The sequence below is a fragment of the Lissotriton helveticus genome, chromosome 10 (genome assembly GCF_964261635.1).
Source record: "Lissotriton helveticus chromosome 10, aLisHel1.1, whole genome shotgun sequence".
NCBI lineage: Eukaryota > Metazoa > Chordata > Amphibia > Caudata > Salamandridae > Lissotriton > Lissotriton helveticus.
The window spans coordinates 590,382,711-590,410,266 of NC_136071.1; the positions used below are offsets into that span (position 1 = coordinate 590,382,711).

The window sequence follows — 27,556 nt, forward strand, 5'->3', positions numbered from 1 at the left end:
TTTTTCTAGTGTAATTTCAGGATATGGTTTCAAAATCGCCTCTTGGAATAAAAGTGGTCCTCATTCCTGTCTTCCAAAGAAATAGAGACCGGGTAAGGAGAGCCCAACTTTGAGCTTCAAGGACATTGGCCCTTAGTCTGTGCATTACAGCCCAATACATGCCAACAAGATTCCTGAGTTAGTGTCTGTTTCTGTAGTGTAGTGGTTATCACGTTTGCCTTACACGCGAAAGGTCCCTGGTTCGAGACCGGGCAGAAACAGCGGTTTGCTGTTTTTAACAGTGTTTGCCTTTACTGGCTGACTTTATAGGAAAGCTGAGATAATAGAGGCTGTCTATCCCTCACCAACCTGACGTAGTGTGCTCCAGGGATCTCAGTGACAGCTCGAAAAGAGAAGTGACGATAGCTTGCGCCATTCGCTTGCTCGCCCTTTGCTCTGAAGGGTGGGCCTACTTCATGAAAGCAAGGAATGAGAGCAGAAATGCTTTTCTTGTCCTCACCACAAGCAGACACTTAGAGAAAACAAACTGTCTGAAGGACAGAGGCTTTTTAATTTCTTGTTTGATGACGGCCATGGAAAAGACAGCAATCATATTGCAGAAGAGAGCAACATGTGCAGTTGCTTGCTTTGGGTGAAGCATTCACTGACTAGCTGCCACTAACACCTGGAGCCGTGTCAGAGGTGACTCTTGTGTGGCTCGTTGGTCTAGGGGTATGATTCTCGCTTAGGGTGCGAGAGGTCCCGGGTTCAAATCCCGGACGAGCCCTTTTTAGAGCTAAACATACAAATCGTACTAAAAATGCACTATGCCTGACTATTTCTAGTAATACTCGGTGCATTGTTGCGCAACATATTCCTAACCTCAGAAGAAAAATGGATCACCGTGCTTTTTCTGCCTACCTGCTTAGTCTCAGTGTGTCCCAGGTGATGCTTTCCCAAGCTGTACTCGCAGACATTTAGGCATCAGATATTTGTCTGTCGATGCCTGCACAAGTAAATTTTGAATACGTCTAATTGCAAGCATGTTGGATGATATCTCTGAGGTTTTCACACTTGTTCTGCACATTCTGAGCCGCTGCTGATACAGCAGAATAGAAGTAGGGTGAAGCCTTGAGAGGAACTTTGCTTTAACAGTAGCAAGCAGCAAGGTCGTTTCTGTAGTGTAGTGGTCATCACGTTCGCCTAACACGCGAAAGGTCCCCGGTTCGAGACCGGGCAGAAACACTGAGCGTTGGCTGCTTTTATGTGCACACTCTAAAACCTTATTATCTGAATGCAAGTTTAAGAAGAGGTGGTCTTTGAACACAGTGAGCCGTGGGAAACTTTCTTTACCTTTGCAAGACGAAACAAAGTTATCTGCATCCATCATCTGGGGGTCGTTCTTGTGCCTATTTTTATTTTGTTTAAGCTATGTTGTATTGTTGGGGCCTTTACACCTGTGACATTGCTGTGAAGGTTGTAAGTGGAAACATTGGCAGGTGCAGATAGAAGAGTTAGACCTAAGCCCCCCCTCATGAGCCGTCAGGATGGCCGAGTGGTCTAAGGCGCCAGACTCAAGAGAGCTTGATCTTCAGTGTAGCTGAGCCTTCTGGTCTCCTCATGGAGGCGTGGGTTCAAATCCCACTTCTGACAGGTCCCTTTTACACCCGTAAATCTTCCTGTTTTTTGCAGTGCGTTCCCGGCAAACACCACAATCTTTGCAGGAACCTGTAGCATGTGAAGAGAAATCCACCAACAATCAGGCTGGGCCCTTAATCACAATTCCATGGATTTCTGGAAATGACACCTCAGGCACACCTTCCATTAAATTTGCACTCCATCACAGTAACTGCCATGCTGGGTTTCTAACTGAGCAGTTGATCCCATCATTTGTTGTGAGGCTCTCCTGCCACCTTTTGGGCAGAGAAGGCACTGTCCCTGCAAAAACACAGGCAGACATGTTCAACAGGGCTTCCTGGTTATGTGGGAGGAGCAGAATGCCATTGGTCCCCCCTTGCAAATTCTAATTTACATAAGGAAGACAGAGAGGTAGCTGGGAGTAGGCACTGCACACGGGCATTGCACTCTCTCTTATGATTTGCAGCCAATTCTAGATTGAGGCAGGAGGAAAGGAGGTGACTCGCCCAACAATGGCTATACTGAGAAGTCAGCCACTCTGGGTCTCCCAGGTGAGTGTTTCAGGCCTGTGAGCCACTCATATAGATCGAGCCTGATCGAGCGCTGAGCGAGCGCGTTTGAATCCAAATATCAAACCCCTCTTTCTCAGGCGCAGGAAATGGTGGGCCCTTCATTGCTTCTGGTGTGGAAGTCTATGGGGCAAGGGTCCAGGACTTGCAGAGGAGAACAATTGCCAGAAAGTGCTTGCTGTTCTCATCTGTGCCTTTTTTCTGCTCACTGGCTGATAGGAGATTGGCTGCCCCCTTTCTTGCTAGAGTGAAAAAACAACAACTTGAGAGAAAACATGACGTTGTAGGCTCACTTAGAGGGAGACTAGCCAAATAGCCCTGCTTTTTTTCTGAAAGACGCTTCAGAAATTGTTCAAAACGTCTCCTGGCCACTCAGGCTCGTTGGTCTAGGGGTATGATTCTCGCTTCGGGTGCGAGAGGTCCCGGGTTCAAATCCCGGACGAGCCCATGCTGTGGACATTTTCAGGATGCTTGTAATATAGGAGCATTTCTTCTTTTCAATGCTATAAGACGCTGTGTATGTCGAGAAAGTTCCTTACCCTGCACGCTATTTTCCACTTGTGGCGGGATAAAGGAGTGCAGGACTTCTTTGCAACTGCTTTTCTGGGCCAGACCAGCATGGTAGGAACATTACATGCATAGTGTTTTTCTAGTGTAATTTCAGGACATGGTTTCAAAATCGCCTCTTGGAATAAAAGTGGTCCTCATTCCTGTCTTCCAAAGAAATAGAGACCGGGTAAGGAGAGCCCAACTTTGAGCTTCAAGGACATTGGCCCTTAGTCTGTGCATTCCAGCCCAATACATGCCAACAAGATTCCTGAGTTAGTGTCTGTTTCTGTAGTGTAGTGGTTATCACGTTCGCCTTACACGCGAAAGGTCCCTGGTTCGAGACCGGGCAGAAACAGCGGTTTGCTGTTTTTAACAGTGTTTGCCTTTACTGGCTGACTTTATAGGAAAGCTGAGATAATAGAGGCTGTCTATCCCTCACCAACCTGACGTAGTGTGCTCCAGGGATCTCAGTGACAGCTCGAAAAGAGAAGTGACGATAGCTTGCGCCATTCGCTTGCTCGCCCTTTGCTCTGAAGGGTGGGCCTACTTCATGAAAGCAAGGAATGAGAGCAGAAATGCTTTTCTTGTCCTCACCACAAGCAGACACTTAGAGAAAACAAACTGTCTGAAGGACAGAGGCTTTTTAATTTCTTGTTTGATGACGGCCATGGAAAAGACAGCAATCATATTGCAGAAGAGAGCAACATGTGCAGTTGCTTGCTTTGGGTGAAGCATTCACTGACTAGCTGCCACTAACCCCTGGAGCCGTGTCAGAGGTGACTCTTGCGTGGCTCGTTGGTCTAGGGGTATGATTCTCGCTTAGGGTGCGAGAGGTCCCGGGTTCAAATCCCGGACGAGCCCTTTTTAGAGCTAAACATACAAATCGTACTAAAAATGCACTATGCCTGACTATTTCTAGTAATACTCGGTGCATTGTTGCGCAACATATTCCTAACCTCAGAAGAAAAATGGATCACCGTGCTTTTTCTGCCTACCTGCTTAGTCTCAGTGTGTCCCAGGTGATGCTTTCCCAAGCTGTACTCGCAGACATTTAGGCATCAGATATTTGTCTGTCGATGCCTGCACAAGTAAATTTTGAATACGTCTAATTGCAAGCATGTTGGATGATATCTCTGAGGTTTTCACACTTGTTCTGCACATTCTGAGCCGCTGCTGATACAGCAGAATAGAAGTAGGGTGAAGCCTTGAGAGGAACTTTGCTTTAACAGTAGCAAGCAGCAAGGTCGTTTCTGTAGTGTAGTGGTCATCACGTTCGCCTAACACGCGAAAGGTCCCCGGTTCGAGACCGGGCAGAAACACTGAGCGTTGGCTGCTTTTATGTGCACACTCTAAAACCTTATTATCTGAATGCAAGTTTAAGAAGAGGTGGTCTTTGAACACAGTGAGCCGTGGGAAACTTTCTTTACCTTTGCAAGACGAAACAAAGTTATCTGCATCCATCATCTGGGGGTCGTTCTTGTGCCTATTTTTATTTTGTTTAAGCTATGTTGTATTGTTGGGGCCTTTACACCTGTGACATTGCTGTGAAGGTTGTAAGTGGAAACATTGGCAGGTGCAGATAGAAGAGTTAGACCTAAGCCCCCCTCATGAGCCGTCAGGATGGCCGAGTGGTCTAAGGCGCCAGACTCAAGAGAGCTTGATCTTCAGTGTAGCTGAGCCTTGTGGTCTCCTCATGGAGGCGTGGGTTCAAATCCCACTTCTGACAGGTCCCTTTTACACCCGTAAATCTTCCTGTTTTTTGCAGTGCGTTCCCGGCAAACACCACAATCTTTGCAGGAACCTGTAGCATGTGAAGAGAAATCCACCAACAATCAGGCTGGGCCCTCAATCACAATTCCATGGATTTCTGGAAATGACACCTCAGGCACACCTTCCATTAAATTTGCACTCCATCACAGTAACTGCCATGCTGGGTTTCTAACTAAGCAGTTGATCCCATCATTTGTTGTGAGGCTCTCCTGCCACCTTTTGGGCAGAGAAGGCACTGTCCCTGCAAAAACACAGGCAGACATGTTCAACAGGGCTTCCTGGTTATGTGGGAGGAGCAGAATGCCATTGGTCCTCCCTTGCAAATTCTAATTTACATAAGGAAGACAGAGAGGTAGCTGGGAGTAGGCACTGCACACGGGCATTGCACTCTCTCTTATGATTTGCAGCCAATTCTAGATTGAGGCAGGAGGAAAGGAGGTGACTCGCCCAACAATGGCTATACTGAGAAGTCAGCCACTCTGGGTCTCCCAGGTGAGTGTTTCAGGCCTGTGAGCCACTCATATAAATCTCGCCTGATTGAGCCTGATCGAGCACTGAGCGAGCGCGTTTGAATCCAAATATCAAACCCCTCTTTCTCAGGCGCAGGAAATGGTGGGCCCTTCATTGCTTCTGGTGTGGAAGTCTATGGGGCAAGGGTCCAGGACTTGCAGAGGAGAACAATTGCCAGAAAGTGCTTGCTGTTCTCATCTGTGCCTTTTTTCTGCTCACTGGCTGATAGGAGATTGGCTGCCCCCTTTCTTGCTAGAGTGAAAAAACAACAACTTGAGAGAAAACATGACGTTGTGAGGCTCACTTAGAGGGAGACTAGCCAAATAGCCCTGCTTTTTTTCTGAAAGACGCTTCAGAAATTGTTCAAAATGTCTCCTGGCCACTCAGGCTCGTTGGTCTAGGGGTATGATTCTCGCTTCGGGTGCGAGAGGTCCCGGGTTCAAATCCCGGACGAGCCCATGCTGTGGACATTTTCAGGATGCTTGTAATATAGGAGCATTTCTTCTTTTCAATGCTATAAGACGCTGTGTATGTCGAGAAAGTTCCTTACCCTGCACGCTATTTTCCACTTGTGGCGGGATAAAGGAGTGCAGGACTTCTTTGCAACTGCTTTTCTGGGCCAGACCAGCATGGTAGGAACATTACATGCATAGTGTTTTTCTAGTGTAATTTCAGGATATGGTTTCAAAATCGCCTCTTGGAATAAAAGTGGTCCTCATTCCTGTCTTCCAAAGAAATAGAGACCGGGTAAGGAGAGCCCAACTTTGAGCTTCAAGGACATTGGCCCTTAGTCTGTGCATTACAGCCCAATACATGCCAACAAGATTCCTGAGTTAGTGTCTGTTTCTGTAGTGTAGTGGTTATCACGTTTGCCTTACACGCGAAAGGTCCCTGGTTCGAGACCGGGCAGAAACAGCGGTTTGCTGTTTTTAACAGTGTTTGCCTTTACTGGCTGACTTTATAGGAAAGCTGAGATAATAGAGGCTGTCTACCCCTCACCAACCTGACGTAGTGTGCTCCAGGGATCTCAGTGACAGCTCGAAAAGAGAAGTGACGATAGCTTGCGCCATTCGCTTGCTCGCCCTTTGCTCTGAAGGGTGGGCCTACTTCATGAAAGCAAGGAATGAGAGCAGAAATGCTTTTCTTGTCCTCACCACAAGCAGACACTTAGAGAAAACAAACTGTCTGAAGGACAGAGGCTTTTTAATTTCTTGTTTGATGACGGCCATGGAAAAGACAGCAATCATATTGCAGAAGAGAGCAACATGTGCAGTTGCTTGCTTTGGGTGAAGCATTCACTGACTAGCTGCCACTAACACCTGGAGCCGTGTCAGAGGTGACTCTTGTGTGGCTCGTTGGTCTAGGGGTATGATTCTCGCTTAGGGTGCGAGAGGTCCCGGATTCAAATCCCGGACGAGCCCTTTTTAGAGCTAAACATACAAATCGTACTAAAAATGCACTATGCCTGACTATTTCTAGTAATACTCGGTGCATTGTTGCGCAACATATTCCTAACCTCAGAAGAAAAATGGATCACCGTGCTTTTTCTGCCTACCTGCTTAGTCTCAGTGTGTCCCAGGTGATGCTTTCCCAAGCTGTACTCGCAGACATTTAGGCATCAGATATTTGTCTGTCGATGCCTGCACAAGTAAATTTTGAATACGTCTAATTGCAAGCATGTTGGATGATATCTCTGAGGTTTTCACACTTGTTCTGCACATTCTGAGCCGCTGCTGATACAGCAGAATAGAAGTAGGGTGAAGCCTTGAGAGGAACTTTGCTTTAACAGTAGCAAGCAGCAAGGTCGTTTCTGTAGTGTAGTGGTCATCACGTTCGCCTAACACGCGAAAGGTCCCCGGTTCGAGACCGGGCAGAAACACTGAGCGTTGGCTGCTTTTATGTGCACACTCTAAAACCTTATTATCTGAATGCAAGTTTAAGAAGAGGTGGTCTTTGAACACAGTGAGCCGTGGGAAACTTTCTTTACCTTTGCAAGACGAAACAAAGTTATCTGCATCCATCATCTGGGGGTCGTTCTTGTGCCTATTTTTATTTTGTTTAAGCTATGTTGTATTGTTGGGGCCTTTACACCTGTGACATTGCTGTGAAGGTTGTAAGTGGAAACATTGGCAGGTGCAGATAGAAGAGTTAGACCTAAGCCCCCCCTCATGAGCCGTCAGGATGGCCGAGTGGTCTAAGGCGCCAGACTCAAGAGAGCTTGATCTTCAGTGTAGCTGAGCCTTCTGGTCTCCTCATGGAGGCGTGGGTTCAAATCCCACTTCTGACAGGTCCCTTTTACACCCGTAAATCTTCCTGTTTTTTGCAGTGCGTTCCCGGCAAACACCACAATCTTTGCAGGAACCTGTAGCATGTGAAGAGAAATCCACCAACAATCAGGCTGGGCCCTTAATCACAATTCCATGGATTTCTGGAAATGACACCTCAGGCACACCTTCCATTAAATTTGCACTCCATCACAGTAACTGCCATGCTGGGTTTCTAACTGAGCAGTTGATCCCATCATTTGTTGTGAGGCTCTCCTGCCACCTTTTGGGCAGAGAAGGCACTGTCCCTGCAAAAACACAGGCAGACATGTTCAACAGGGCTTCCTGGTTATGTGGGAGGAGCAGAATGCCATTGGTCCCCCCTTGCAAATTCTAATTTACATAAGGAAGACAGAGAGGTAGCTGGGAGTAGGCACTGCACACGGGCATTGCACTCTCTCTTATGATTTGCAGCCAATTCTAGATTGAGGCAGGAGGAAAGGAGGTGACTCGCCCAACAATGGCTATACTGAGAAGTCAGCCACTCTGGGTCTCCCAGGTGAGTGTTTCAGGCCTGTGAGCCACTCATATAGATCGAGCCTGATCGAGCGCTGAGCGAGCGCGTTTGAATCCAAATATCAAACCCCTCTTTCTCAGGCGCAGGAAATGGTGGGCCCTTCATTGCTTCTGGTGTGGAAGTCTATGGGGCAAGGGTCCAGGACTTGCAGAGGAGAACAATTGCCAGAAAGTGCTTGCTGTTCTCATCTGTGCCTTTTTTCTGCTCACTGGCTGATAGGAGATTGGCTGCCCCCTTTCTTGCTAGAGTGAAAAAACAACAACTTGAGAGAAAACATGACGTTGTAGGCTCACTTAGAGGGAGACTAGCCAAATAGCCCTGCTTTTTTTCTGAAAGACGCTTCAGAAATTGTTCAAAACGTCTCCTGGCCACTCAGGCTCGTTGGTCTAGGGGTATGATTCTCGCTTCGGGTGCGAGAGGTCCCGGGTTCAAATCCCGGACGAGCCCATGCTGTGGACATTTTCAGGATGCTTGTAATATAGGAGCATTTCTTCTTTTCAATGCTATAAGACGCTGTGTATGTCGAGAAAGTTCCTTACCCTGCACGCTATTTTCCACTTGTGGCGGGATAAAGGAGTGCAGGACTTCTTTGCAACTGCTTTTCTGGGCCAGACCAGCATGGTAGGAACATTACATGCATAGTGTTTTTCTAGTGTAATTTCAGGACATGGTTTCAAAATCGCCTCTTGGAATAAAAGTGGTCCTCATTCCTGTCTTCCAAAGAAATAGAGACCGGGTAAGGAGAGCCCAACTTTGAGCTTCAAGGACATTGGCCCTTAGTCTGTGCATTCCAGCCCAATACATGCCAACAAGATTCCTGAGTTAGTGTCTGTTTCTGTAGTGTAGTGGTTATCACGTTCGCCTTACACGCGAAAGGTCCCTGGTTCGAGACCGGGCAGAAACAGCGGTTTGCTGTTTTTAACAGTGTTTGCCTTTACTGGCTGACTTTATAGGAAAGCTGAGATAATAGAGGCTGTCTATCCCTCACCAACCTGACGTAGTGTGCTCCAGGGATCTCAGTGACAGCTCGAAAAGAGAAGTGACGATAGCTTGCGCCATTCGCTTGCTCGCCCTTTGCTCTGAAGGGTGGGCCTACTTCATGAAAGCAAGGAATGAGAGCAGAAATGCTTTTCTTGTCCTCACCACAAGCAGACACTTAGAGAAAACAAACTGTCTGAAGGACAGAGGCTTTTTAATTTCTTGTTTGATGACGGCCATGGAAAAGACAGCAATCATATTGCAGAAGAGAGCAACATGTGCAGTTGCTTGCTTTGGGTGAAGCATTCACTGACTAGCTGCCACTAACCCCTGGAACCATGTCAGAGGTGACTCTTGCGTGGCTCGTTGGTCTAGGGGTATGATTCTCGCTTAGGGTGCGAGAGGTCCCGGGTTCAAATCCCGGACGAGCCCTTTTTAGAGCTAAACATACAAATCGTACTAAAAATGCACTATGCCTGACTATTTCTAGTAATACTCGGTGCATTGTTGCGCAACATATTCCTAACCTCAGAAGAAAAATGGATCACCGTGCTTTTTCTGCCTACCTGCTTAGTCTCAGTGTGTCCCAGGTGATGCTTTCCCAAGCTGTACTCGCAGACATTTAGGCATCAGATATTTGTCTGTCGATGCCTGCACAAGTAAATTTTGAATACGTCTAATTGCAAGCATGTTGGATGATATCTCTGAGGTTTTCACACTTGTTCTGCACATTCTGAGCCGCTGCTGATACAGCAGAATAGAAGTAGGGTGAAGCCTTGAGAGGAACTTTGCTTTAACAGTAGCAAGCAGCAAGGTCGTTTCTGTAGTGTAGTGGTCATCACGTTCGCCTAACACGCGAAAGGTCCCCGGTTCGAGACCGGGCAGAAACACTGAGCGTTGGCTGCTTTTATGTGCACACTCTAAAACCTTATTATCTGAATGCAAGTTTAAGAAGAGGTGGTCTTTGAACACAGTGAGCCGTGGGAAACTTTCTTTACCTTTGCAAGACGAAACAAAGTTATCTGCATCCATCATCTGGGGGTCGTTCTTGTGCCTATTTTTATTTTGTTTAAGCTATGTTGTATTGTTGGGGCCTTTACACCTGTGACATTGCTGTGAAGGTTGTAAGTGGAAACATTGGCAGGTGCAGATAGAAGAGTTAGACCTAAGCCCCCCTCATGAGCCGTCAGGATGGCCGAGTGGTCTAAGGCGCCAGACTCAAGAGAGCTTGATCTTCAGTGTAGCTGAGCCTTGTGGTCTCCTCATGGAGGCGTGGGTTCAAATCCCACTTCTGACAGGTCCCTTTTACACCCGTAAATCTTCCTGTTTTTTGCAGTGCGTTCCCGGCAAACACCACAATCTTTGCAGGAACCTGTAGCATGTGAAGAGAAATCCACCAACAATCAGGCTGGGCCCTCAATCACAATTCCATGGATTTCTGGAAATGACACCTCAGGCACACCTTCCATTAAATTTGCACTCCATCACAGTAACTGCCATGCTGGGTTTCTAACTAAGCAGTTGATCCCATCATTTGTTGTGAGGCTCTCCTGCCACCTTTTGGGCAGAGAAGGCACTGTCCCTGCAAAAACACAGGCAGACATGTTCAACAGGGCTTCCTGGTTATGTGGGAGGAGCAGAATGCCATTGGTCCTCCCTTGCAAATTCTAATTTACATAAGGAAGACAGAGAGGTAGCTGGGAGTAGGCACTGCACACGGGCATTGCACTCTCTCTTATGATTTGCAGCCAATTCTAGATTGAGGCAGGAGGAAAGGAGGTGACTCGCCCAACAATGGCTATACTGAGAAGTCAGCCACTCTGGGTCTCCCAGGTGAGTGTTTCAGGCCTGTGAGCCACTCATATAAATCTCGCCTGATTGAGCCTGATCGAGCACTGAGCGAGCGCGTTTGAATCCAAATATCAAACCCCTCTTTCTCAGGCGCAGGAAATGGTGGGCCCTTCATTGCTTCTGGTGTGGAAGTCTATGGGGCAAGGGTCCAGGACTTGCAGAGGAGAACAATTGCCAGAAAGTGCTTGCTGTTCTCATCTGTGCCTTTTTTCTGCTCACTGGCTGATAGGAGATTGGCTGCCCCCTTTCTTGCTAGAGTGAAAAAACAACAACTTGAGAGAAAACATGACGTTGTGAGGCTCACTTAGAGGGAGACTAGCCAAATAGCCCTGCTTTTTTTCTGAAAGACGCTTCAGAAATTGTTCAAAATGTCTCCTGGCCACTCAGGCTCGTTGGTCTAGGGGTATGATTCTCGCTTCGGGTGCGAGAGGTCCCGGGTTCAAATCCCGGACGAGCCCATGCTGTGGACATTTTCAGGATGCTTGTAATATAGGAGCATTTCTTCTTTTCAATGCTATAAGACGCTGTGTATGTCGAGAAAGTTCCTTACCCTGCACGCTATTTTCCACTTGTGGCGGGATAAAGGAGTGCAGGACTTCTTTGCAACTGCTTTTCTGGGCCAGACCAGCATGGTAGGAACATTACATGCATAGTGTTTTTCTAGTGTAATTTCAGGATATGGTTTCAAAATCGCCTCTTGGAATAAAAGTGGTCCTCATTCCTGTCTTCCAAAGAAATAGAGACCGGGTAAGGAGAGCCCAACTTTGAGCTTCAAGGACATTGGCCCTTAGTCTGTGCATTACAGCCCAATACATGCCAACAAGATTCCTGAGTTAGTGTCTGTTTCTGTAGTGTAGTGGTTATCACGTTTGCCTTACACGCGAAAGGTCCCTGGTTCGAGACCGGGCAGAAACAGCGGTTTGCTGTTTTTAACAGTGTTTGCCTTTACTGGCTGACTTTATAGGAAAGCTGAGATAATAGAGGCTGTCTACCCCTCACCAACCTGACGTAGTGTGCTCCAGGGATCTCAGTGACAGCTCGAAAAGAGAAGTGACGATAGCTTGCGCCATTCGCTTGCTCGCCCTTTGCTCTGAAGGGTGGGCCTACTTCATGAAAGCAAGGAATGAGAGCAGAAATGCTTTTCTTGTCCTCACCACAAGCAGACACTTAGAGAAAACAAACTGTCTGAAGGACAGAGGCTTTTTAATTTCTTGTTTGATGACGGCCATGGAAAAGACAGCAATCATATTGCAGAAGAGAGCAACATGTGCAGTTGCTTGCTTTGGGTGAAGCATTCACTGACTAGCTGCCACTAACACCTGGAGCCGTGTCAGAGGTGACTCTTGTGTGGCTCGTTGGTCTAGGGGTATGATTCTCGCTTAGGGTGCGAGAGGTCCCGGATTCAAATCCCGGACGAGCCCTTTTTAGAGCTAAACATACAAATCGTACTAAAAATGCACTATGCCTGACTATTTCTAGTAATACTCGGTGCATTGTTGCGCAACATATTCCTAACCTCAGAAGAAAAATGGATCACCGTGCTTTTTCTGCCTACCTGCTTAGTCTCAGTGTGTCCCAGGTGATGCTTTCCCAAGCTGTACTCGCAGACATTTAGGCATCAGATATTTGTCTGTCGATGCCTGCACAAGTAAATTTTGAATACGTCTAATTGCAAGCATGTTGGATGATATCTCTGAGGTTTTCACACTTGTTCTGCACATTCTGAGCCGCTGCTGATACAGCAGAATAGAAGTAGGGTGAAGCCTTGAGAGGAACTTTGCTTTAACAGTAGCAAGCAGCAAGGTCGTTTCTGTAGTGTAGTGGTCATCACGTTCGCCTAACACGCGAAAGGTCCCCGGTTCGAGACCGGGCAGAAACACTGAGCGTTGGCTGCTTTTATGTGCACACTCTAAAACCTTATTATCTGAATGCAAGTTTAAGAAGAGGTGGTCTTTGAACACAGTGAGCCGTGGGAAACTTTCTTTACCTTTGCAAGACGAAACAAAGTTATCTGCATCCATCATCTGGGGGTCGTTCTTGTGCCTATTTTTATTTTGTTTAAGCTATGTTGTATTGTTGGGGCCTTTACACCTGTGACATTGCTGTGAAGGTTGTAAGTGGAAACATTGGCAGGTGCAGAGAGAAGAGTTAGACCTAAGCCCCCCCTCATGAGCCGTCAGGATGGCCGAGTGGTCTAAGGCGCCAGACTCAAGAGAGCTTGATCTTCAGTGTAGCTGAGCCTTCTGGTCTCCTCATGGAGGCGTGGGTTCAAATCCCACTTCTGACAGGTCCCTTTTACACCCGTAAATCTTCCTGTTTTTTGCAGTGCGTTCCCGGCAAACACCACAATCTTTGCAGGAACCTGTAGCATGTGAAGAGAAATCCACCAACAATCAGGCTGGGCCCTTAATCACAATTCCATGGATTTCTGGAAATGACACCTCAGGCACACCTTCCATTAAATTTGCACTCCATCACAGTAACTGCCATGCTGGGTTTCTAACTGAGCAGTTGATCCCATCATTTGTTGTGAGGCTCTCCTGCCACCTTTTGGGCAGAGAAGGCACTGTCCCTGCAAAAACACAGGCAGACATGTTCAACAGGGCTTCCTGGTTATGTGGGAGGAGCAGAATGCCATTGGTCCCCCCTTGCAAATTCTAATTTACATAAGGAAGACAGAGAGGTAGCTGGGAGTAGGCACTGCACACGGGCATTGCACTCTCTCTTATGATTTGCAGCCAATTCTAGATTGAGGCAGGAGGAAAGGAGGTGACTCGCCCAACAATGGCTATACTGAGAAGTCAGCCACTCTGGGTCTCCCAGGTGAGTGTTTCAGGCCTGTGAGCCACTCATATAAATCTCGCCTGATCGAGCGCGTTTGAATCCAAATATCAAACCCCTCTTTCTCAGGCGCAGGAAATGGTGGGCCCTTCATTGCTTCTGGTGTGGAAGTCTATGGGGCAAGGGTCCAGGACTTGCAGAGGAGAACAATTGCCAGAAAGTGCTTGCTGTTCTCATCTGTGCCTTTTTTCTGCTCACTGGCTGATAGGAGATTGGCTGCCCCCTTTCTTGCTAGAGTGAAAAAACAACAACTTGAGAGAAAACATGACGTTGTGAGGCTCACTTAGAGGGAGACTAGCCAAATAGCCCTGCTTTTTTTCTGAAAGACGCTTCAGAAATTGTTCAAAACGTCTCCTGGCCACTCAGGCTCGTTGGTCTAGGGGTATGATTCTCGCTTCGGGTGCGAGAGGTCCCGGGTTCAAATCCCGGACGAGCCCATGCTGTGGACATTTTCAGGATGCTTGTAATATAGGAGCATTTCTTCTTTTCAATGCTATAAGACGCTGTGTATGTCGAGAAAGTTCCTTACCCTGCACGCTATTTTCCACTTGTGGCGGGATAAAGGAGTGCAGGACTTCTTTGCAACTGCTTTTCTGGGCCAGACCAGCATGGTAGGAACATTACATGCATAGTGTTTTTCTAGTGTAATTTCAGGACATGGTTTCAAAATCGCCTCTTGGAATAAAAGTGGTCCTCATTCCTGTCTTCCAAAGAAATAGAGACCGGGTAAGGAGAGCCCAACTTTGAGCTTCAAGGACATTGGCCCTTAGTCTGTGCATTCCAGCCCAATACATGCCAACAAGATTCCTGAGTTAGTGTCTGTTTCTGTAGTGTAGTGGTTATCACGTTCGCCTTACACGCGAAAGGTCCCTGGTTCGAGACCGGGCAGAAACAGCGGTTTGCTGTTTTTAACAGTGTTTGCCTTTACTGGCTGACTTTATAGGAAAGCTGAGATAATAGAGGCTGTCTATCCCTCACCAACCTGACGTAGTGTGCTCCAGGGATCTCAGTGACAGCTCGAAAAGAGAAGTGACGATAGCTTGCGCCATTCGCTTGCTCGCCCTTTGCTCTGAAGGGTGGGCCTACTTCATGAAAGCAAGGAATGAGAGCAGAAATGCTTTTCTTGTCCTCACCACAAGCAGACACTTAGAGAAAACAAACTGTCTGAAGGACAGAGGCTTTTTAATTTCTTGTTTGATGACGGCCATGGAAAAGACAGCAATCATATTGCAGAAGAGAGCAACATGTGCAGTTGCTTGCTTTGGGTGAAGCATTCACTGACTAGCTGCCACTAACCCCTGGAGCCGTGTCAGAGGTGACTCTTGCGTGGCTCGTTGGTCTAGGGGTATGATTCTCGCTTAGGGTGCGAGAGGTCCCGGGTTCAAATCCCGGACGAGCCCTTTTTAGAGCTAAACATACAAATCGTACTAAAAATGCACTATGCCTGACTATTTCTAGTAATACTCGGTGCATTGTTGCGCAACATATTCCTAACCTCAGAAGAAAAATGGATCACCGTGCTTTTTCTGCCTACCTGCTTAGTCTCAGTGTGTCCCAGGTGATGCTTTCCCAAGCTGTACTCGGAGACATTTAGCCATCAGATATTTGTCTGTCGATGCCTGCACAAGTAAATTTTGAATACGTCTAATTGCAAGCATGTTGGATGATATCTCTGAGGTTTTCACACTTGTTCTGCACATTCTGAGCCGCTGCTGATACAGCAGAATAGAAGTAGGGTGAAGCCTTGAGAGGAACTTTGCTTTAACAGTAGCAAGCAGCAAGGTCGTTTCTGTAGTGTAGTGGTCATCACGTTAGCCTAACACGCGAAAGGTCCCCGGTTCGAGACCGGGCAGAAACACTGAGCGTTGGCTGCTTTTATGTGCACACTCTAAAACCTTATTATCTGAATGCAAGTTTAAGAAGAGGTGGTCTTTGAACACAGTGAGCCGTGGGAAACTTTCTTTACCTTTGCAAGACGAAACAAAGTTATCTGCATCCATCATCTGGGGGTCGTTCTTGTGCCTATTTTTATTTTGTTTAAGCTATGTTGTATTGTTGGGGCCTTTACACCTGTGACATTGCTGTGAAGGTTGTAAGTGGAAACATTGGCAGGTGCAGATAGAAGAGTTAGACCTAAGCCCCCCTCATGAGCCGTCAGGATGGCCGAGTGGTCTAAGGCGCCAGACTCAAGAGAGCTTGATCTTCAGTGTAGCTGAGCCTTGTGGTCTCCTCATGGAGGCGTGGGTTCAAATCCCACTTCTGACAGGTCCCTTTTACACCCGTAAATCTTCCTGTTTTTTGCAGTGCGTTCCCGGCAAACACCACAATCTTTGCAGGAACCTGTAGCATGTGAAGAGAAATCCACCAACAATCAGGCTGGGCCCTCAATCACAATTCCATGGATTTCTGGAAATGACACCTCAGGCACACCTTCCATTAAATTTGCACTCCATCACAGTAACTGCCATGCTGGGTTTCTAACTAAGCAGTTGATCCCATCATTTGTTGTGAGGCTCTCCTGCCACCTTTTGGGCAGAGAAGGCACTGTCCCTGCAAAAACACAGGCAGACATGTTCAACAGGGCTTCCTGGTTATGTGGGAGGAGCAGAATGCCATTGGTCCTCCCTTGCAAATTCTAATTTACATAAGGAAGACAGAGAGGTAGCTGGGAGTAGGCACTGCACACGGGCATTGCACTCTCTCTTATGATTTGCAGCCAATTCTAGATTGAGGCAGGAGGAAAGGAGGTGACTCGCCCAACAATGGCTATACTGAGAAGTCAGCCACTCTGGGTCTCCCAGGTGAGTGTTTCAGGCCTGTGAGCCACTCATATAAATCTCGCCTGATTGAGCCTGATCGAGCACTGAGCGAGCGCGTTTGAATCCAAATATCAAACCCCTCTTTCTCAGGCGCAGGAAATGGTGGGCCCTTCATTGCTTCTGGTGTGGAAGTCTATGGGGCAAGGGTCCAGGACTTGCAGAGGAGAACAATTGCCAGAAAGTGCTTGCTGTTCTCATCTGTGCCTTTTTTCTGCTCACTGGCTGATAGGAGATTGGCTGCCCCCTTTCTTGCTAGAGTGAAAAAACAACAACTTGAGAGAAAACATGACGTTGTGAGGCTCACTTAGAGGGAGACTAGCCAAATAGCCCTGCTTTTTTTCTGAAAGACGCTTCAGAAATTGTTCAAAACGTCTCCTGGCCACTCAGGCTCGTTGGTCTAGGGGTATGATTCTCGCTTCGGGTGCGAGAGGTCCCGGGTTCAAATCCCGGACGAGCCCATGCTGTGGACATTTTCAGGATGCTTGTAATATAGGAGCATTTCTTCTTTTCAATGCTATAAGACGCTGTGTATGTCGAGAAAGTTCCTTACCCTGCACGCTATTTTCCACTTGTGGCGGGATAAAGGAGTGCAGGACTTCTTTGCAACTGCTTTTCTGGGCCAGACCAGCATGGTAGGAACATTACATGCATAGTGTTTTTCTAGTGTAATTTCAGGACATGGTTTCAAAATCGCCTCTTGGAATAAAAGTGGTCCTCATTCCTGTCTTCCAAAGAAATAGAGACCGGGTAAGGAGAGCCCAACTTTGAGCTTCAAGGACATTGGCCCTTAGTCTGTGCATTCCAGCCCAATACATGCCAACAAGATTCCTGAGTTAGTGTCTGTTTCTGTAGTGTAGTGGTTATCACGTTCGCCTTACACGCGAAAGGTCCCTGGTTCGAGACCGGGCAGAAACAGCGGTTTGCTGTTTTTAACAGTGTTTGCCTTTACTGGCTGACTTTATAGGAAAGCTGAGATAATAGAGGCTGTCTATCCCTCACCAACCTGACGTAGTGTGCTCCAGGGATCTCAGTGACAGCTCGAAAAGAGAAGTGACGATAGCTTGCGCCATTCGCTTGCTCGCCCTTTGCTCTGAAGGGTGGGCCTACTTCATGAAAGCAAGGAATGAGAGCAGAAATGCTTTTCTTGTCCTCACCACAAGCAGACACTTAGAGAAAACAAACTGTCTGAAGGACAGAGGCTTTTTAATTTCTTGTTTGATGACGGCCATGGAAAAGACAGCAATCATATTGCAGAAGAGAGCAACATGTGCAGTTGCTTGCTTTGGGTGAAGCATTCACTGACTAGCTGCCACTAACCCCTGGAGCCGTGTCAGAGGTGACTCTTGCGTGGCTCGTTGGTCTAGGGGTATGATTCTCGCTTAGGGTGCGAGAGGTCCCGGGTTCAAATCCCGGACGAGCCCTTTTTAGAGCTAAACATACAAATCGTACTAAAAATGCACTATGCCTGACTATTTCTAGTAATACTCGGTGCATTGTTGCGCAACATATTCCTAACCTCAGAAGAAAAATGGATCACCGTGCTTTTTCTGCCTACCTGCTTAGTCTCAGTGTGTCCCAGGTGATGCTTTCCCAAGCTGTACTCGCAGACATTTAGGCATCAGATATTTGTCTGTCGATGCCTGCACAAGTAAATTTTGAATACGTCTAATTGCAAGCATGTTGGATGATATCTCTGAGGTTTTCACACTTGTTCTGCACATTCTGAGCCGCTGCTGATACAGCAGAATAGAAGTAGGGTGAAGCCTTGAGAGGAACTTTGCTTTAACAGTAGCAAGCAGCAAGGTCGTTTCTGTAGTGTAGTGGTCATCACGTTCGCCTAACACGCGAAAGGTCCCCGGTTCGAGACCGGGCAGAAACACTGAGCGTTGGCTGCTTTTATGTGCACACTCTAAAACCTTATTATCTGAATGCAAGTTTAAGAAGAGGTGGTCTTTGAACACAGTGAGCCGTGGGAAACTTTCTTTACCTTTGCAAGACGAAACAAAGTTATCTGCATCCATCATCTGGGGGTCGTTCTTGTGCCTATTTTTATTTTGTTTAAGCTATGTTGTATTGTTGGGGCCTTTACACCTGTGACATTGCTGTGAAGGTTGTAAGTGGAAACATTGGCAGGTGCAGATAGAAGAGTTAGACCTAAGCCCCCCTCATGAGCCGTCAGGATGGCCGAGTGGTCTAAGGCGCCAGACTCAAGAGAGCTTGATCTTCAGTGTAGCTGAGCCTTCTGGTCTCCTCATGGAGGCGTGGGTTCAAATCCCACTTCTGACAGGTCCCTTTTACACCCGTAAATCTTCCTGTTTTTTGCAGTGCGTTCCCGGCAAACACCACAATCTTTGCAGGAACCTGTAGCATGTGAAGAGAAATCCACCAACAATCAGGCTGGGCCCTCAATCACAATTCCATGGATTTCTGGAAATGACACCTCAGGCACACCTTCCATTAAATTTGCACTCCATCACAGTAACTGCCATGCTGGGTTTCTAACTAAGCAGTTGATCCCATCATTTGTTGTGAGGCTCTCCTGCCACCTTTTGGGCAGAGAAGGCACTGTCCCTGCAAAAACACAGGCAGACATGTTCAACAGGGCTTCCTGGTTATGTGGGAGGAGCAGAATGCCATTGGTCCTCCCTTGCAAATTCTAATTTACATAAGGAAGACAGAGAGGTAGCTGGGAGTAGGCACTGCACACGGGCATTGCACTCTCTCTTATGATTTGCAGCCAATTCTAGATTGAGGCAGGAGGAAAGGAGGTGACTCGCCCAACAATGGCTATACTGAGAAGTCAGCCACTCTGGGTCTCCCAGGTGAGTGTTTCAGGCCTGTGAGCCACTCATATAAATCTCGCCTGATTGAGCCTGATCGAGCACTGAGCGAGCGCGTTTGAATCCAAATATCAAACCCCTCTTTCTCAGGCGCAGGAAATGGTGGGCCCTTCATTGCTTCTGGTGTGGAAGTCTATGGGGCAAGGGTCCAGGACTTGCAGAGGAGAACAATTGCCAGAAAGTGCTTGCTGTTCTCATCTGTGCCTTTTTTCTGCTCACTGGCTGATAGGAGATTGGCTGCCCCCTTTCTTGCTAGAGTGAAAAAACAACAACTTGAGAGAAAACATGACGTTGTGAGGCTCACTTAGAGGGAGACTAGCCAAATAGCCCTGCTTTTTTTCTGAAAGACGCTTCAGAAATTGTTCAAAATGTCTCCTGGCCACTCAGGCTCGTTGGTCTAGGGGTATGATTCTCGCTTCGGGTGCGAGAGGTCCCGGGTTCAAATCCCGGACGAGCCCATGCTGTGGACATTTTCAGGATGCTTGTAATATAGGAGCATTTCTTCTTTTCAATGCTATAAGACGCTGTGTATGTCGAGAAAGTTCCTTACCCTGCACGCTATTTTCCACTTGTGGCGGGATAAAGGAGTGCAGGACTTCTTTGCAACTGCTTTTCTGGGCCAGACCAGCATGGTAGGAACATTACATGCATAGTGTTTTTCTAGTGTAATTTCAGGATATGGTTTCAAAATCGCCTCTTGGAATAAAAGTGGTCCTCATTCCTGTCTTCCAAAGAAATAGAGACCGGGTAAGGAGAGCCCAACTTTGAGCTTCAAGGACATTGGCCCTTAGTCTGTGCATTACAGCCCAATACATGCCAACAAGATTCCTGAGTTAGTGTCTGTTTCTGTAGTGTAGTGGTTATCACGTTTGCCTTACACGCGAAAGGTCCCTGGTTCGAGACCGGGCAGAAACAGCGGTTTGCTGTTTTTAACAGTGTTTGCCTTTACTGGCTGACTTTATAGGAAAGCTGAGATAATAGAGGCTGTCTACCCCTCACCAACCTGACGTAGTGTGCTCCAGGGATCTCAGTGACAGCTCGAAAAGAGAAGTGACGATAGCTTGCGCCATTCGCTTGCTCGCCCTTTGCTCTGAAGGGTGGGCCTACTTCATGAAAGCAAGGAATGAGAGCAGAAATGCTTTTCTTGTCCTCACCACAAGCAGACACTTAGAGAAAACAAACTGTCTGAAGGACAGAGGCTTTTTAATTTCTTGTTTGATGACGGCCATGGAAAAGACAGCAATCATATTGCAGAAGAGAGCAACATGTGCAGTTGCTTGCTTTGGGTGAAGCATTCACTGACTAGCTGCCACTAACACCTGGAGCCGTGTCAGAGGTGACTCTTGTGTGGCTCGTTGGTCTAGGGGTATGATTCTCGCTTAGGGTGCGAGAGGTCCCGGATTCAAATCCCGGACGAGCCCTTTTTAGAGCTAAACATACAAATCGTACTAAAAATGCACTATGCCTGACTATTTCTAGTAATACTCGGTGCATTGTTGCGCAACATATTCCTAACCTCAGAAGAAAAATGGATCACCGTGCTTTTTCTGCCTACCTGCTTAGTCTCAGTGTGTCCCAGGTGATGCTTTCCCAAGCTGTACTCGCAGACATTTAGGCATCAGATATTTGTCTGTCGATGCCTGCACAAGTAAATTTTGAATACGTCTAATTGCAAGCATGTTGGATGATATCTCTGAGGTTTTCACACTTGTTCTGCACATTCTGAGCCGCTGCTGATACAGCAGAATAGAAGTAGGGTGAAGCCTTGAGAGGAACTTTGCTTTAACAGTAGCAAGCAGCAAGGTCGTTTCTGTAGTGTAGTGGTCATCACGTTCGCCTAACACGCGAAAGGTCCCCGGTTCGAGACCGGGCAGAAACACTGAGCGTTGGCTGCTTTTATGTGCACACTCTAAAACCTTATTATCTGAATGCAAGTTTAAGAAGAGGTGGTCTTTGAACACAGTGAGCCGTGGGAAACTTTCTTTACCTTTGCAAGACGAAACAAAGTTATCTGCATCCATCATCTGGGGGTCGTTCTTGTGCCTATTTTTATTTTGTTTAAGCTATGTTGTATTGTTGGGGCCTTTACACCTGTGACATTGCTGTGAAGGTTGTAAGTGGAAACATTGGCAGGTGCAGAGAGAAGAGTTAGACCTAAGCCCCCCCTCATGAGCCGTCAGGATGGCCGAGTGGTCTAAGGCGCCAGACTCAAGAGAGCTTGATCTTCAGTGTAGCTGAGCCTTCTGGTCTCCTCATGGAGGCGTGGGTTCAAATCCCACTTCTGACAGGTCCCTTTTACACCCGTAAATCTTCCTGTTTTTTGCAGTGCGTTCCCGGCAAACACCACAATCTTTGCAGGAACCTGTAGCATGTGAAGAGAAATCCACCAACAATCAGGCTGGGCCCTTAATCACAATTCCATGGATTTCTGGAAATGACACCTCAGGCACACCTTCCATTAAATTTGCACTCCATCACAGTAACTGCCATGCTGGGTTTCTAACTGAGCAGTTGATCCCATCATTTGTTGTGAGGCTCTCCTGCCACCTTTTGGGCAGAGAAGGCACTGTCCCTGCAAAAACACAGGCAGACATGTTCAACAGGGCTTCCTGGTTATGTGGGAGGAGCAGAATGCCATTGGTCCCCCCTTGCAAATTCTAATTTACATAAGGAAGACAGAGAGGTAGCTGGGAGTAGGCACTGCACACGGGCATTGCACTCTCTCTTATGATTTGCAGCCAATTCTAGATTGAGGCAGGAGGAAAGGAGGTGACTCGCCCAACAATGGCTATACTGAGAAGTCAGCCACTCTGGGTCTCCCAGGTGAGTGTTTCAGGCCTGTGAGCCACTCATATAAATCTCGCCTGATCGAGCCTGATCGAGCGCGTTTGAATCCAAATATCAAACCCCTCTTTCTCAGGCGCAGGAAATGGTGGGCCCTTCATTGCTTCTGGTGTGGAAGTCTATGGGGCAAGGGTCCAGGACTTGCAGAGGAGAACAATTGCCAGAAAGTGCTTGCTGTTCTCATCTGTGCCTTTTTTCTGCTCACTGGCTGATAGGAGATTGGCTGCCCCCTTTCTTGCTAGAGTGAAAAAACAACAACTTGAGAGAAAACATGACGTTGTGAGGCTCACTTAGAGGGAGACTAGCCAAATAGCCCTGCTTTTTTTCTGAAAGACGCTTCAGAAATTGTTCAAAACGTCTCCTGGCCACTCAGGCTCGTTGGTCTAGGGGTATGATTCTCGCTTCGGGTGCGAGAGGTCCCGGGTTCAAATCCCGGACGAGCCCATGCTGTGGACATTTTCAGGATGCTTGTAATATAGGAGCATTTCTTCTTTTCAATGCTATAAGACGCTGTGTATGTCGAGAAAGTTCCTTACCCTGCACGCTATTTTCCACTTGTGGCGGGATAAAGGAGTGCAGGACTTCTTTGCAACTGCTTTTCTGGGCCAGACCAGCATGGTAGGAACATTACATGCATAGTGTTTTTCTAGTGTAATTTCAGGACATGGTTTCAAAATCGCCTCTTGGAATAAAAGTGGTCCTCATTCCTGTCTTCCAAAGAAATAGAGACCGGGTAAGGAGAGCCCAACTTTGAGCTTCAAGGACATTGGCCCTTAGTCTGTGCATTCCAGCCCAATACATGCCAACAAGATTCCTGAGTTAGTGTCTGTTTCTGTAGTGTAGTGGTTATCACGTTCGCCTTACACGCGAAAGGTCCCTGGTTCGAGACCGGGCAGAAACAGCGGTTTGCTGTTTTTAACAGTGTTTGCCTTTACTGGCTGACTTTATAGGAAAGCTGAGATAATAGAGGCTGTCTATCCCTCACCAACCTGACGTAGTGTGCTCCAGGGATCTCAGTGACAGCTCGAAAAGAGAAGTGACGATAGCTTGCGCCATTCGCTTGCTCGCCCTTTGCTCTGAAGGGTGGGCCTACTTCATGAAAGCAAGGAATGAGAGCAGAAATGCTTTTCTTGTCCTCACCACAAGCAGACACTTAGAGAAAACAAACTGTCTGAAGGACAGAGGCTTTTTAATTTCTTGTTTGATGACGGCCATGGAAAAGACAGCAATCATATTGCAGAAGAGAGCAACATGTGCAGTTGCTTGCTTTGGGTGAAGCATTCACTGACTAGCTGCCACTAACCCCTGGAGCCGTGTCAGAGGTGACTCTTGCGTGGCTCGTTGGTCTAGGGGTATGATTCTCGCTTAGGGTGCGAGAGGTCCCGGGTTCAAATCCCGGACGAGCCCTTTTTAGAGCTAAACATACAAATCGTACTAAAAATGCACTATGCCTGACTATTTCTAGTAATACTCGGTGCATTGTTGCGCAACATATTCCTAACCTCAGAAGAAAAATGGATCACCGTGCTTTTTCTGCCTACCTGCTTAGTCTCAGTGTGTCCCAGGTGATGCTTTCCCAAGCTGTACTCGGAGACATTTAGCCATCAGATATTTGTCTGTCGATGCCTGCACAAGTAAATTTTGAATACGTCTAATTGCAAGCATGTTGGATGATATCTCTGAGGTTTTCACACTTGTTCTGCACATTCTGAGCCGCTGCTGATACAGCAGAATAGAAGTAGGGTGAAGCCTTGAGAGGAACTTTGCTTTAACAGTAGCAAGCAGCAAGGTCGTTTCTGTAGTGTAGTGGTCATCACGTTAGCCTAACACGCGAAAGGTCCCCGGTTCGAGACCGGGCAGAAACACTGAGCGTTGGCTGCTTTTATGTGCACACTCTAAAACCTTATTATCTGAATGCAAGTTTAAGAAGAGGTGGTCTTTGAACACAGTGAGCCGTGGGAAACTTTCTTTACCTTTGCAAGACGAAACAAAGTTATCTGCATCCATCATCTGGGGGTCGTTCTTGTGCCTATTTTTATTTTGTTTAAGCTATGTTGTATTGTTGGGGCCTTTACACCTGTGACATTGCTGTGAAGGTTGTAAGTGGAAACATTGGCAGGTGCAGATAGAAGAGTTAGACCTAAGCCCCCCTCATGAGCCGTCAGGATGGCCGAGTGGTCTAAGGCGCCAGACTCAAGAGAGCTTGATCTTCAGTGTAGCTGAGCCTTGTGGTCTCCTCATGGAGGCGTGGGTTCAAATCCCACTTCTGACAGGTCCCTTTTACACCCGTAAATCTTCCTGTTTTTTGCAGTGCGTTCCCGGCAAACACCACAATCTTTGCAGGAACCTGTAGCATGTGAAGAGAAATCCACCAACAATCAGGCTGGGCCCTCAATCACAATTCCATGGATTTCTGGAAATGACACCTCAGGCACACCTTCCATTAAATTTGCACTCCATCACAGTAACTGCCATGCTGGGTTTCTAACTAAGCAGTTGATCCCATCATTTGTTGTGAGGCTCTCCTGCCACCTTTTGGGCAGAGAAGGCACTGTCCCTGCAAAAACACAGGCAGACATGTTCAACAGGGCTTCCTGGTTATGTGGGAGGAGCAGAATGCCATTGGTCCTCCCTTGCAAATTCTAATTTACATAAGGAAGACAGAGAGGTAGCTGGGAGTAGGCACTGCACACGGGCATTGCACTCTCTCTTATGATTTGCAGCCAATTCTAGATTGAGGCAGGAGGAAAGGAGGTGACTCGCCCAACAATGGCTATACTGAGAAGTCAGCCACTCTGGGTCTCCCAGGTGAGTGTTTCAGGCCTGTGAGCCACTCATATAAATCTCGCCTGATTGAGCCTGATCGAGCACTGAGCGAGCGCGTTTGAATCCAAATATCAAACCCCTCTTTCTCAGGCGCAGGAAATGGTGGGCCCTTCATTGCTTCTGGTGTGGAAGTCTATGGGGCAAGGGTCCAGGACTTGCAGAGGAGAACAATTGCCAGAAAGTGCTTGCTGTTCTCATCTGTGCCTTTTTTCTGCTCACTGGCTGATAGGAGATTGGCTGCCCCCTTTCTTGCTAGAGTGAAAAAACAACAACTTGAGAGAAAACATGACGTTGTGAGGCTCACTTAGAGGGAGACTAGCCAAATAGCCCTGCTTTTTTTCTGAAAGACGCTTCAGAAATTGTTCAAAACGTCTCCTGGCCACTCAGGCTCGTTGGTCTAGGGGTATGATTCTCGCTTCGGGTGCGAGAGGTCCCGGGTTCAAATCCCGGACGAGCCCATGCTGTGGACATTTTCAGGATGCTTGTAATATAGGAGCATTTCTTCTTTTCAATGCTATAAGACGCTGTGTATGTCGAGAAAGTTCCTTACCCTGCACGCTATTTTCCACTTGTGGCGGGATAAAGGAGTGCAGGACTTCTTTGCAACTGCTTTTCTGGGCCAGACCAGCATGGTAGGAACATTACATGCATAGTGTTTTTCTAGTGTAATTTCAGGACATGGTTTCAAAATCGCCTCTTGGAATAAAAGTGGTCCTCATTCCTGTCTTCCAAAGAAATAGAGACCGGGTAAGGAGAGCCCAACTTTGAGCTTCAAGGACATTGGCCCTTAGTCTGTGCATTCCAGCCCAATACATGCCAACAAGATTCCTGAGTTAGTGTCTGTTTCTGTAGTGTAGTGGTTATCACGTTCGCCTTACACGCGAAAGGTCCCTGGTTCGAGACCGGGCAGAAACAGCGGTTTGCTGTTTTTAACAGTGTTTGCCTTTACTGGCTGACTTTATAGGAAAGCTGAGATAATAGAGGCTGTCTATCCCTCACCAACCTGACGTAGTGTGCTCCAGGGATCTCAGTGACAGCTCGAAAAGAGAAGTGACGATAGCTTGCGCCATTCGCTTGCTCGCCCTTTGCTCTGAAGGGTGGGCCTACTTCATGAAAGCAAGGAATGAGAGCAGAAATGCTTTTCTTGTCCTCACCACAAGCAGACACTTAGAGAAAACAAACTGTCTGAAGGACAGAGGCTTTTTAATTTCTTGTTTGATGACGGCCATGGAAAAGACAGCAATCATATTGCAGAAGAGAGCAACATGTGCAGTTGCTTGCTTTGGGTGAAGCATTCACTGACTAGCTGCCACTAACCCCTGGAGCCGTGTCAGAGGTGACTCTTGCGTGGCTCGTTGGTCTAGGGGTATGATTCTCGCTTAGGGTGCGAGAGGTCCCGGGTTCAAATCCCGGACGAGCCCTTTTTAGAGCTAAACATACAAATCGTACTAAAAATGCACTATGCCTGACTATTTCTAGTAATACTCGGTGCATTGTTGCGCAACATATTCCTAACCTCAGAAGAAAAATGGATCACCGTGCTTTTTCTGCCTACCTGCTTAGTCTCAGTGTGTCCCAGGTGATGCTTTCCCAAGCTGTACTCGCAGACATTTAGGCATCAGATATTTGTCTGTCGATGCCTGCACAAGTAAATTTTGAATACGTCTAATTGCAAGCATGTTGGATGATATCTCTGAGGTTTTCACACTTGTTCTGCACATTCTGAGCCGCTGCTGATACAGCAGAATAGAAGTAGGGTGAAGCCTTGAGAGGAACTTTGCTTTAACAGTAGCAAGCAGCAAGGTCGTTTCTGTAGTGTAGTGGTCATCACGTTCGCCTAACACGCGAAAGGTCCCCGGTTCGAGACCGGGCAGAAACACTGAGCGTTGGCTGCTTTTATGTGCACACTCTAAAACCTTATTATCTGAATGCAAGTTTAAGAAGAGGTGGTCTTTGAACACAGTGAGCCGTGGGAAACTTTCTTTACCTTTGCAAGACGAAACAAAGTTATCTGCATCCATCATCTGGGGGTCGTTCTTGTGCCTATTTTTATTTTGTTTAAGCTATGTTGTATTGTTGGGGCCTTTACACCTGTGACATTGCTGTGAAGGTTGTAAGTGGAAACATTGGCAGGTGCAGATAGAAGAGTTAGACCTAAGCCCCCCTCATGAGCCGTCAGGATGGCCGAGTGGTCTAAGGCGCCAGACTCAAGAGAGCTTGATCTTCAGTGTAGCTGAGCCTTCTGGTCTCCTCATGGAGGCGTGGGTTCAAATCCCACTTCTGACAGGTCCCTTTTACACCCGTAAATCTTCCTGTTTTTTGCAGTGCGTTCCCGGCAAACACCACAATCTTTGCAGGAACCTGTAGCATGTGAAGAGAAATCCACCAACAATCAGGCTGGGCCCTCAATCACAATTCCATGGATTTCTGGAAATGACACCTCAGGCACACCTTCCATTAAATTTGCACTCCATCACAGTAACTGCCATGCTGGGTTTCTAACTAAGCAGTTGATCCCATCATTTGTTGTGAGGCTCTCCTGCCACCTTTTGGGCAGAGAAGGCACTGTCCCTGCAAAAACACAGGCAGACATGTTCAACAGGGCTTCCTGGTTATGTGGGAGGAGCAGAATGCCATTGGTCCTCCCTTGCAAATTCTAATTTACATAAGGAAGACAGAGAGGTAGCTGGGAGTAGGCACT

At 47.3% G+C, this 27,556-nt stretch overlaps 49 non-coding genes across 49 annotated transcripts; all 49 read left to right on the plus strand.

Moving 5' to 3' along the window:
- The first annotated feature begins 187 nt into the window (after window positions 1-187).
- TRNAV-UAC (transfer RNA valine (anticodon UAC)) lies at window positions 188-260 on the plus strand. Its single transcript has one exon. It is a non-coding gene; the product is annotated as a tRNA-Val (tRNA).
- Window positions 261-694: 434 nt separating this feature from the next.
- Window positions 695-766, plus strand: TRNAP-AGG (transfer RNA proline (anticodon AGG)). The gene has a single exon. It is a non-coding gene; the product is annotated as a tRNA-Pro (tRNA).
- A 385-nt stretch (window positions 767-1,151) lies between these two features.
- Window positions 1,152-1,224, plus strand: TRNAV-AAC (transfer RNA valine (anticodon AAC)). Its single transcript has one exon. It is a non-coding gene; the product is annotated as a tRNA-Val (tRNA).
- Window positions 1,225-1,520: 296 nt separating this feature from the next.
- On the plus strand, window positions 1,521-1,632 carry TRNAL-CAA (transfer RNA leucine (anticodon CAA)). Its single transcript has 2 exons — window positions 1,521-1,558; window positions 1,587-1,632. It is a non-coding gene; the product is annotated as a tRNA-Leu (tRNA).
- Window positions 1,633-2,561: 929 nt separating this feature from the next.
- TRNAP-CGG (transfer RNA proline (anticodon CGG)) lies at window positions 2,562-2,633 on the plus strand. The gene has a single exon. It is a non-coding gene; the product is annotated as a tRNA-Pro (tRNA).
- Window positions 2,634-3,017: 384 nt separating this feature from the next.
- On the plus strand, window positions 3,018-3,090 carry TRNAV-UAC (transfer RNA valine (anticodon UAC)). The gene has a single exon. It is a non-coding gene; the product is annotated as a tRNA-Val (tRNA).
- Window positions 3,091-3,524: 434 nt separating this feature from the next.
- Window positions 3,525-3,596, plus strand: TRNAP-AGG (transfer RNA proline (anticodon AGG)). Its single transcript has one exon. It is a non-coding gene; the product is annotated as a tRNA-Pro (tRNA).
- Window positions 3,597-3,981: 385 nt separating this feature from the next.
- Window positions 3,982-4,054, plus strand: TRNAV-AAC (transfer RNA valine (anticodon AAC)). Its single transcript has one exon. It is a non-coding gene; the product is annotated as a tRNA-Val (tRNA).
- A 295-nt stretch (window positions 4,055-4,349) lies between these two features.
- TRNAL-CAA (transfer RNA leucine (anticodon CAA)) lies at window positions 4,350-4,461 on the plus strand. Its single transcript has 2 exons — window positions 4,350-4,387; window positions 4,416-4,461. It is a non-coding gene; the product is annotated as a tRNA-Leu (tRNA).
- Window positions 4,462-5,401: 940 nt separating this feature from the next.
- Window positions 5,402-5,473, plus strand: TRNAP-CGG (transfer RNA proline (anticodon CGG)). The gene has a single exon. It is a non-coding gene; the product is annotated as a tRNA-Pro (tRNA).
- Window positions 5,474-5,857: 384 nt separating this feature from the next.
- Window positions 5,858-5,930, plus strand: TRNAV-UAC (transfer RNA valine (anticodon UAC)). Its single transcript has one exon. It is a non-coding gene; the product is annotated as a tRNA-Val (tRNA).
- A 434-nt stretch (window positions 5,931-6,364) lies between these two features.
- TRNAP-AGG (transfer RNA proline (anticodon AGG)) lies at window positions 6,365-6,436 on the plus strand. Its single transcript has one exon. It is a non-coding gene; the product is annotated as a tRNA-Pro (tRNA).
- Window positions 6,437-6,821: 385 nt separating this feature from the next.
- Window positions 6,822-6,894, plus strand: TRNAV-AAC (transfer RNA valine (anticodon AAC)). The gene has a single exon. It is a non-coding gene; the product is annotated as a tRNA-Val (tRNA).
- Window positions 6,895-7,190: 296 nt separating this feature from the next.
- Window positions 7,191-7,302, plus strand: TRNAL-CAA (transfer RNA leucine (anticodon CAA)). Its single transcript has 2 exons — window positions 7,191-7,228; window positions 7,257-7,302. It is a non-coding gene; the product is annotated as a tRNA-Leu (tRNA).
- A 929-nt stretch (window positions 7,303-8,231) lies between these two features.
- On the plus strand, window positions 8,232-8,303 carry TRNAP-CGG (transfer RNA proline (anticodon CGG)). The gene has a single exon. It is a non-coding gene; the product is annotated as a tRNA-Pro (tRNA).
- Window positions 8,304-8,687: 384 nt separating this feature from the next.
- Window positions 8,688-8,760, plus strand: TRNAV-UAC (transfer RNA valine (anticodon UAC)). The gene has a single exon. It is a non-coding gene; the product is annotated as a tRNA-Val (tRNA).
- A 434-nt stretch (window positions 8,761-9,194) lies between these two features.
- On the plus strand, window positions 9,195-9,266 carry TRNAP-AGG (transfer RNA proline (anticodon AGG)). The gene has a single exon. It is a non-coding gene; the product is annotated as a tRNA-Pro (tRNA).
- Window positions 9,267-9,651: 385 nt separating this feature from the next.
- Window positions 9,652-9,724, plus strand: TRNAV-AAC (transfer RNA valine (anticodon AAC)). Its single transcript has one exon. It is a non-coding gene; the product is annotated as a tRNA-Val (tRNA).
- Window positions 9,725-10,019: 295 nt separating this feature from the next.
- TRNAL-CAA (transfer RNA leucine (anticodon CAA)) lies at window positions 10,020-10,131 on the plus strand. Its single transcript has 2 exons — window positions 10,020-10,057; window positions 10,086-10,131. It is a non-coding gene; the product is annotated as a tRNA-Leu (tRNA).
- Window positions 10,132-11,071: 940 nt separating this feature from the next.
- On the plus strand, window positions 11,072-11,143 carry TRNAP-CGG (transfer RNA proline (anticodon CGG)). The gene has a single exon. It is a non-coding gene; the product is annotated as a tRNA-Pro (tRNA).
- Window positions 11,144-11,527: 384 nt separating this feature from the next.
- Window positions 11,528-11,600, plus strand: TRNAV-UAC (transfer RNA valine (anticodon UAC)). The gene has a single exon. It is a non-coding gene; the product is annotated as a tRNA-Val (tRNA).
- Window positions 11,601-12,034: 434 nt separating this feature from the next.
- On the plus strand, window positions 12,035-12,106 carry TRNAP-AGG (transfer RNA proline (anticodon AGG)). The gene has a single exon. It is a non-coding gene; the product is annotated as a tRNA-Pro (tRNA).
- A 385-nt stretch (window positions 12,107-12,491) lies between these two features.
- TRNAV-AAC (transfer RNA valine (anticodon AAC)) lies at window positions 12,492-12,564 on the plus strand. The gene has a single exon. It is a non-coding gene; the product is annotated as a tRNA-Val (tRNA).
- A 296-nt stretch (window positions 12,565-12,860) lies between these two features.
- Window positions 12,861-12,972, plus strand: TRNAL-CAA (transfer RNA leucine (anticodon CAA)). The gene is made up of 2 exons: window positions 12,861-12,898; window positions 12,927-12,972. It is a non-coding gene; the product is annotated as a tRNA-Leu (tRNA).
- Window positions 12,973-13,891: 919 nt separating this feature from the next.
- TRNAP-CGG (transfer RNA proline (anticodon CGG)) lies at window positions 13,892-13,963 on the plus strand. Its single transcript has one exon. It is a non-coding gene; the product is annotated as a tRNA-Pro (tRNA).
- Window positions 13,964-14,347: 384 nt separating this feature from the next.
- Window positions 14,348-14,420, plus strand: TRNAV-UAC (transfer RNA valine (anticodon UAC)). The gene has a single exon. It is a non-coding gene; the product is annotated as a tRNA-Val (tRNA).
- Window positions 14,421-14,854: 434 nt separating this feature from the next.
- On the plus strand, window positions 14,855-14,926 carry TRNAP-AGG (transfer RNA proline (anticodon AGG)). Its single transcript has one exon. It is a non-coding gene; the product is annotated as a tRNA-Pro (tRNA).
- A 385-nt stretch (window positions 14,927-15,311) lies between these two features.
- TRNAV-AAC (transfer RNA valine (anticodon AAC)) lies at window positions 15,312-15,384 on the plus strand. The gene has a single exon. It is a non-coding gene; the product is annotated as a tRNA-Val (tRNA).
- Window positions 15,385-15,679: 295 nt separating this feature from the next.
- On the plus strand, window positions 15,680-15,791 carry TRNAL-CAA (transfer RNA leucine (anticodon CAA)). Its single transcript has 2 exons — window positions 15,680-15,717; window positions 15,746-15,791. It is a non-coding gene; the product is annotated as a tRNA-Leu (tRNA).
- A 940-nt stretch (window positions 15,792-16,731) lies between these two features.
- Window positions 16,732-16,803, plus strand: TRNAP-CGG (transfer RNA proline (anticodon CGG)). Its single transcript has one exon. It is a non-coding gene; the product is annotated as a tRNA-Pro (tRNA).
- Window positions 16,804-17,187: 384 nt separating this feature from the next.
- TRNAV-UAC (transfer RNA valine (anticodon UAC)) lies at window positions 17,188-17,260 on the plus strand. Its single transcript has one exon. It is a non-coding gene; the product is annotated as a tRNA-Val (tRNA).
- Window positions 17,261-17,694: 434 nt separating this feature from the next.
- TRNAP-AGG (transfer RNA proline (anticodon AGG)) lies at window positions 17,695-17,766 on the plus strand. Its single transcript has one exon. It is a non-coding gene; the product is annotated as a tRNA-Pro (tRNA).
- A 385-nt stretch (window positions 17,767-18,151) lies between these two features.
- Window positions 18,152-18,224, plus strand: TRNAV-AAC (transfer RNA valine (anticodon AAC)). The gene has a single exon. It is a non-coding gene; the product is annotated as a tRNA-Val (tRNA).
- A 295-nt stretch (window positions 18,225-18,519) lies between these two features.
- On the plus strand, window positions 18,520-18,631 carry TRNAL-CAA (transfer RNA leucine (anticodon CAA)). Its single transcript has 2 exons — window positions 18,520-18,557; window positions 18,586-18,631. It is a non-coding gene; the product is annotated as a tRNA-Leu (tRNA).
- Window positions 18,632-19,571: 940 nt separating this feature from the next.
- TRNAP-CGG (transfer RNA proline (anticodon CGG)) lies at window positions 19,572-19,643 on the plus strand. Its single transcript has one exon. It is a non-coding gene; the product is annotated as a tRNA-Pro (tRNA).
- A 384-nt stretch (window positions 19,644-20,027) lies between these two features.
- Window positions 20,028-20,100, plus strand: TRNAV-UAC (transfer RNA valine (anticodon UAC)). The gene has a single exon. It is a non-coding gene; the product is annotated as a tRNA-Val (tRNA).
- Window positions 20,101-20,534: 434 nt separating this feature from the next.
- Window positions 20,535-20,606, plus strand: TRNAP-AGG (transfer RNA proline (anticodon AGG)). Its single transcript has one exon. It is a non-coding gene; the product is annotated as a tRNA-Pro (tRNA).
- A 385-nt stretch (window positions 20,607-20,991) lies between these two features.
- Window positions 20,992-21,064, plus strand: TRNAV-AAC (transfer RNA valine (anticodon AAC)). Its single transcript has one exon. It is a non-coding gene; the product is annotated as a tRNA-Val (tRNA).
- A 296-nt stretch (window positions 21,065-21,360) lies between these two features.
- Window positions 21,361-21,472, plus strand: TRNAL-CAA (transfer RNA leucine (anticodon CAA)). Its single transcript has 2 exons — window positions 21,361-21,398; window positions 21,427-21,472. It is a non-coding gene; the product is annotated as a tRNA-Leu (tRNA).
- A 929-nt stretch (window positions 21,473-22,401) lies between these two features.
- Window positions 22,402-22,473, plus strand: TRNAP-CGG (transfer RNA proline (anticodon CGG)). Its single transcript has one exon. It is a non-coding gene; the product is annotated as a tRNA-Pro (tRNA).
- Window positions 22,474-22,857: 384 nt separating this feature from the next.
- TRNAV-UAC (transfer RNA valine (anticodon UAC)) lies at window positions 22,858-22,930 on the plus strand. Its single transcript has one exon. It is a non-coding gene; the product is annotated as a tRNA-Val (tRNA).
- Window positions 22,931-23,364: 434 nt separating this feature from the next.
- TRNAP-AGG (transfer RNA proline (anticodon AGG)) lies at window positions 23,365-23,436 on the plus strand. Its single transcript has one exon. It is a non-coding gene; the product is annotated as a tRNA-Pro (tRNA).
- Window positions 23,437-23,821: 385 nt separating this feature from the next.
- TRNAV-AAC (transfer RNA valine (anticodon AAC)) lies at window positions 23,822-23,894 on the plus strand. The gene has a single exon. It is a non-coding gene; the product is annotated as a tRNA-Val (tRNA).
- A 295-nt stretch (window positions 23,895-24,189) lies between these two features.
- TRNAL-CAA (transfer RNA leucine (anticodon CAA)) lies at window positions 24,190-24,301 on the plus strand. The gene is made up of 2 exons: window positions 24,190-24,227; window positions 24,256-24,301. It is a non-coding gene; the product is annotated as a tRNA-Leu (tRNA).
- Window positions 24,302-25,241: 940 nt separating this feature from the next.
- On the plus strand, window positions 25,242-25,313 carry TRNAP-CGG (transfer RNA proline (anticodon CGG)). Its single transcript has one exon. It is a non-coding gene; the product is annotated as a tRNA-Pro (tRNA).
- Window positions 25,314-25,697: 384 nt separating this feature from the next.
- Window positions 25,698-25,770, plus strand: TRNAV-UAC (transfer RNA valine (anticodon UAC)). Its single transcript has one exon. It is a non-coding gene; the product is annotated as a tRNA-Val (tRNA).
- Window positions 25,771-26,204: 434 nt separating this feature from the next.
- On the plus strand, window positions 26,205-26,276 carry TRNAP-AGG (transfer RNA proline (anticodon AGG)). Its single transcript has one exon. It is a non-coding gene; the product is annotated as a tRNA-Pro (tRNA).
- Window positions 26,277-26,661: 385 nt separating this feature from the next.
- On the plus strand, window positions 26,662-26,734 carry TRNAV-AAC (transfer RNA valine (anticodon AAC)). Its single transcript has one exon. It is a non-coding gene; the product is annotated as a tRNA-Val (tRNA).
- Window positions 26,735-27,029: 295 nt separating this feature from the next.
- Window positions 27,030-27,141, plus strand: TRNAL-CAA (transfer RNA leucine (anticodon CAA)). Its single transcript has 2 exons — window positions 27,030-27,067; window positions 27,096-27,141. It is a non-coding gene; the product is annotated as a tRNA-Leu (tRNA).
- The last annotated feature ends 415 nt before the right edge of the window (window positions 27,142-27,556 follow it).